The following is a 6,218-nucleotide window of genomic DNA, read 5'->3' as shown; positions in this document are numbered from 1 at the left end:
GGTCCAAGCCTCGCGTCGGACTCTGTGCTGACAGCTCGGAGCCTGGAGCTGCTTCAGATTCAGTGTCTCCCTCTCTCTCTGCCCCTCCGCCGCTCACGCTGTCTCTCTCTCTCTCTCCTAGAAATAAATAAATAAATAAAACATTAAAAAAAAAGAAAAAAGAAAGCATTCTTTAGGAATTCCTGGGGCGTACTGGAGCAATATCATGGGGAAATCTCTATCTACAAAACCATTTTGGCATGATATACCTGGTCTGTCCAGGTTGCTTATAGTAAATAAATTTAGAGTTTATGGATTTATAGCACAAGGCCTCCTAAAGTCAGCACGTAACTATCTCAGTAATAAATGGCAATGTTTTGTAACTAAAACATCTTACGTTGTATAAGTGACACCTTACATGCAACACTTTGAGAGCTCCTGTGTGTAAACAGTGTTGAGATTCTCCCACTGCAGCTCTAAAGGTCCCAGCAAGTTGGGTGTGTATAGCCAGCTTCCACATATGTCACCTTCACTGCATAATTACCTCTATTCCTTGAATTATGGGTAAATTTTGATTCTGTGGGAGATATGTGATTCTTGTACATCTGACATGAACGTCTGATTTGTTTGCTTTATCAAGGAGTTTCCTACAGTTCAAGTCTTGTGGGATTCCAAGTTCAGGCTGAAGCTGTATGCTTGTTTGGCTTGTCTTGGTGGTTATCACAAGTCCTGTTAATTTATTCAACAAACACACCAGGAACAACAGCAACTCATTCAATAAATACTTATCGCATCTCTACTAGGTTCACGGAGCTGTTTTAGTCACAAAAAGGACAAAAATATTTACTCTTTTATGTCATGTAATCCAAGCGAAGGAAACAAAATAAAGAACAAAGCAAGCAATAACAATAAAATTCATGTCGCCTGTTGTGAATGTGCCTTAAGAGAAAAATAAGGAAATTGGGGGGATGAGAGTGTTGACATACAGAATTGGCATCTCATGCAGAAAAGACGTGAGCAGCCTCTCTGGGAATGTGACGTTTGACCAAAATCTTAATGGAGGGAAATGGATGTGTCAGTATCTGAGGGAAGAGACTTTCTGGCAGAAGAAGCATGCTGGGTATGGTTGAGAAGATGCTGTGGTGGGAGAAGAGGGGGAGAGAGAAGGCAGTGGGGATAAAGGGCGGAGTGGCCAGGATTGAGATCAGTCAGGGGTAATGAAGATTTTGTCCTGACTGAAATGGGAAGCTACTGGAGCGTTTTGTCAGAGCCACAACATGTCTGCTTTCCTGCTCTGCTCTGTCTGCTGTGTTGAGAAGAGCCTGTAAAGCAGCAAGGGGGAGTTGTTGAGGACAGAGGCCAGTGAGTAGCACAGGTGAGACAGGAAGCGGGTGTGTCACATCTGTCAGGGTGCAGCCAGAAGAACCGAAGCTGCCTTATGTATTCCTGGAATTAAAATACATCTAGGAATTCAGAGCTTATATAAGTTTTGGAAAACCCAAGGAGCAAAGGTCAGAGAAGCTTCACCAAAGGTCTTTAGCCTGATGATGCCTAGAAGGTTCTGTAATTCTCAAGATTCTCTGGAAAACACCACGAAGCCATTTGAGTCTACAGATAGTTCTGAAGAACATGCCGGCACATGATGATGGGGTTGCACACCTTCTCCAGCTCCTTCTGCTGATGTTCAAATTCTTCTTTTTCTGCAGTCTGGTTCTTATCCAGCCAGTTGACGATTTCATTACACTTGTCCAGAATCTTCTGTTTGTCCTCATCATTTATCTTGCCCTGAAGTTTCTCATCTTCAACAGTTGCTTTCATATTGAATGCATAGGATTCCAGGGAATTCTTGGAGGACACCATGTCCCGCTGCTTCTCATCTTCAGCTTTGTACTTCTCAGCTTCCTGGACCATGCGCTCAATGTCTTCCTTGCTCAAACGACCTTTGTCGTTTGTGATGGTGATCTTGTTTTCTTTCCCTGTACTCTTATCCACAGCAGAGACATTGAGAATGCCATTAGCATCAATATCAAAAGTGACTTCAATCTGGGGAACACCACGGGGGGCAGGAGGTATGCCTGTGAGTTCAAACTTGCCCAGTAGATTGTTATCCTTGGTCAGGGCACGCTCACCTTCATAAACCTGAATGAGTACACCAGGCTGGTTCTCAGAGTACGTAGCGAAGGTCTGGGTCTGTTTGGTAGGAATGGTAGTACGTGCCCATGCGTCTGGCTGCGCCTCTGGAGAGTAACGGCCTCCTCATCGTTTCCGTCAGTAGCATCTCATATGAGTGCTCATCAGTGACAAAGCCTATCATTAATTTGTACTTTCTAAAATTCCTTGACGTGGGATTATTATCTGCTTGTAGTATTACTTTCAAAGTAGTTTTCTTTTTGTATGTCATTCATTATTCAATGCCTTGGGAGAGAGGGGAGGAGAGAAATACTGTATGGTGGCACTCTGGCCTCTGGAAGTAGTTCACCCCAATTAATTTAATAACCCCAATTAAGTTAACTGTGAAATCATTAACTTGCTCATTTTTATGTCATTCTTTCCCACTAGTGTGCCAACATTTTTTTTTAATGTTTTATGTATTTCTAGGAGAGAGAGAGAGAGCGTGAGCAGGGGAGGGTCAGAGAGAGAGGGAGTCACAGACTCTGAAACAGGCTCCAGGCTCTGAGCTGGCAGTCAGCACAGGGCCCGACGCGGGGTCTGAACCCACGAACCGCGAGATCATGACCTAAGCGAAAGTCGGACACTTAACCGACTAAGCCACCCAGGCACCCCATGTGCCAACCTTTTGAGGAAAGTAGAGATCCTATTCATTTTTGTATCCCCAAAATGCAGCACTTCCCTGTGCAATCAATATTTTTGTTTGGATGAAAAACTTTTCCACAATAAAAGGAACTATCATTGGACAGATTGAATGCTACCACACTGAGAGAATCGATATGGACAGACAAGTAGAGAGGTGAATATTAAAGCGATATACACCATACAAGAGAAATTACCCATACAAAATTATGATTCAAATTTGAGTGGATTTGTGAAGGAAGCATAGGACATAAAGAAATGTGAAGAGCAGGAAAATATATAAGAAGCAAGGTTTTAAAAAAAGTATACAGGACTTAGCTAGGCTTAAAACAACTCTGGATTATTTTGAGTAAACCATTTCATTTTTTCTGTTATTGTTATTATTATTAATTTTAATCAGGGAATCTTTCAACTATTCGTGATGGTCTTGGGAAGAAAAGATTAGAGATTTATATTCTCGAGGCTTGCCAAATATAATTGAATTGATATGCTTGTATTTTTTTCAGATACCGTTACACTTTTGGTGCAATACTTTGTAAATAGACAGCTCAGTCTTCTGGTCAAGTTCTGAAAGGACATATCTAAGGACTATCCAAGAAAGCATTTTGGAGATTGTGCTTATTAAAAAAAAAAAAAAAAAAAAACAAAAACAACCAACAATGCAATCAAACAAAACCCTTTTAGAACCGGACTTGATGCCGTTGTTGTCCAGGGAGCACTCTCCATGGAGCACTCAATTTCCCAGATGGTCCTGGGCAGGCTAGAATATACCAGAAGCTGGAGCTCTGTCACAGCAAAGGCAAGCAAAACACATCTGTTAGGAGAGTCCGGTTCTCAACAATAGACGCTTAGTTTTCTCATGCTTTAGAGTAAGCATTCATTGTGAAAATGGCAAGTTGCTACCAGTAAGATAAGGTTAACTGTAAAGAAGATTCTTGGACACACATTATTTTGTTTAACTGTATCCTGACTATCATTCTGAAGGAAGATGTTATTGCGTTCTTCATTTTGCAGGTAAGTAACCTAAATGTTAAAGGAGGTCAGCCGACTTACCCAGTTCCCAGAGCCGGTTAACAGAGGGACTCCCAGACGCTAACCTAGGCTTCCCACTGACATACTCATTTTCTATCAAAGTGCTGATTTTATACATACACCAAGCCCCAGAGATGTGCTAATGCTTCATATAGTTTTCCAATTCAACCCTCAGAACCACATTATAGTGGGGGAGGGGGTAAACAGCCCTGTGCTTTTTATGAGTGGATTAATGCTCAGGGACTTTCAATGATCAATGCCAAAGAAAGAATTTAAAACTGTTTGGAGGGTAAAAGCAAAGCAAAACAAAACAAAACGAAAAACCAATAATACGTATGCATCCTCATCTCTATAAAAACTGTTTTCCCCCCAGCATTGGTAGCTATTTATTTGGTTTCTCTTTATAGGAATCATGTTGGATTGTCTGTTTTTAACGAAACACCACCAATCATCTCTACTAGGAGATACTGGAAACTAAGTTTCAAAGTATCCCTTCCCTCTCTGGCCCCGGGTTAGAGTTTGTCAATGAGAAGAACTCACAAAGAATTTTGAAGGGAAGACAGAGGGAGTGGAAGCCATTCTTCTCAGGAGGTCACGGTGGGCAGATGCAGCAGCTTCTCGGCCACACCTACGAGCTCCCAGTTCTCCATCATGGTGACCAGACATGGAAGCTTCTATGTGTCTGAGATCTGGCTTCTCTCCAGTCCTCATGCTGCGGGCATTGGTCCTCAGGGGCTGCTTCTCCATTCCTTCAGCTGATGCCCTTCCAGAACTTTCCTAGCCATCTCCTCTCACATCTGTGGAATCCTCAACTCCCATATTAAATCCCTCATCTTATAATGCTATAGAAATTCTATTTCCCTGCCTGAACCCGGACTAATACAGGTGGAAGATTTGTCTTGGGCCTAAGCCAAATTGCTTTATCACCAGTAAAGGTGCAGTGTTTCTTTTCTGAAAGAAAAAAAATGGCCGTTGGGTGGAACACACTTGAAGTTTCAGAAACAATGTATGTTGCAGTAAGTTCACTTAATTCTACCCAGTTGACTGTGAAGGAGAGGGAATAATAGAAGGCATCAGAGAATTTATGAAATGTGCAAATAAGCCCATGGAAATGACAAGGTGGATGTTGACCTGATTCTTTTACCAGTCCCGTACAGCGCCACTGGGAGGAGAGGAATGGCGTGGGTTGGCTTTGATGTGAAGCGGATTGCACACAAATGTGCAAAAGGATTTTGACATCATAAAAGCAAAAATAGGAACAGTATTCTTCTCAATACCTAGAAATGAGACTAAGGATTTAATGTGTTGGTAATACATTTGCTTATTATATATTGACTATATTTTTAAAGGTCTGTACTCTAGAAAATGTACTTTACCTTTTATTATTAATATGGCTGCATTTGTTGGGTCTATACAAGGTTTGAGCCCATTGAGTTTATAAGAAATTACATATATATATATATCTATTTTGTGATAGGTAATGTAGTACAGCATCTGAAAATAACATGTTTAGGTAAGCATATGGTTTAACAGCCTGGATTTTTTAAATCAAAGATCATAAAGATAAGGTCTTACTACACACCAAGAGGCAGCGTATTAAATTATATATGGTGGAAAAAAATCAGGTTCCTGTGTGCAGGGTATAGAAAAGTAAAACATAAAATGATGGTGCTGTCACTGACACTGTCAAAGATTAATGCAGAGGAAACTCTTCGAAAACGAAATCTGCTATTAAATGTTCATTATGAGATTCAGCCCCATCTATCAGTATCCACTAAATAAAGATTAACAGCTTTCTCTCTATTACAGATGTTACTTATTCTGTTTATGTCTCTGAGAGATAAAAGAATCTTTATCCATAATACTGCCACAAATTTATTATTGAAAGGAATTAGTATTAAATACATTGTCTACACAAATATATTATTTGATCAAAACAGTTACAGACAATATTTTGTTCAACCCGAGTGAATACTAATTCGTGAATTCAAAATATGATTTATTTCTTATAATATTTCAAAAATAGTAAGAAAAAGAACTAGGTTTGTAATCTGGTAAATGTGCGGTGAGCTTTTCCCAGTGTCACACAGAAAGTATCTGGAGCCGATTCCCAATTAAGAATGTCACTTACGGTGACAGCAAAGGCGTCTGGTTTCTGCATCTTTCACCTGAAATGTTGAGTTTCTTGCAGTTATTATGAGTGGTGATGACTTGCACAAATGTCCAAGAGGAACCTTACCTGGTGGTGTTTGCCTTCACATATGTTCAATGTCATGCCAAATTTTAATGTATAAACCTAAAGAATAGAAGAATTGCCTCAGAAAAAAATTGTTATCGTGTTCTTATGAGACTTGTGTCTTGGCTACTGGATTTTATAGCTTCTGCAATATCCACTT

General features: G+C 40.3%; 1 protein-coding gene and 1 pseudogene across 1 annotated transcript in view; one reads left to right on the top strand and one right to left on the bottom strand.

The window, feature by feature from the left end:
- Positions 1-3,439, top strand: part of NETO1 (neuropilin and tolloid like 1) — a 125,216-nt gene extending 121,777 nt beyond the window's left edge. The window contains exon 11 of the mRNA XM_077752683.1: positions 3,297-3,439. The gene's annotated coding sequence lies outside the window, so the exon portion shown is untranslated. The remainder of the gene's footprint in view (positions 1-3,296) is intronic.
- Positions 1,588-4,569, bottom strand: LOC144222225 (heat shock cognate 71 kDa protein pseudogene; annotated as a pseudogene).
- Positions 4,570-6,218: the final 1,649 nt, after the last annotated feature.

The sequence above is a fragment of the Crocuta crocuta genome, unplaced genomic scaffold (assembly GCF_008692635.1).
Source record: "Crocuta crocuta isolate KB4526 unplaced genomic scaffold, BGI_CrCroc_1.0 scaffold101, whole genome shotgun sequence".
NCBI classification, from domain to species: Eukaryota; Metazoa; Chordata; class Mammalia; order Carnivora; family Hyaenidae; genus Crocuta; species Crocuta crocuta.
Note: the sequence above shows the minus strand (reverse complement) of the source record. Positions and strands in the feature narration are given on the sequence as shown.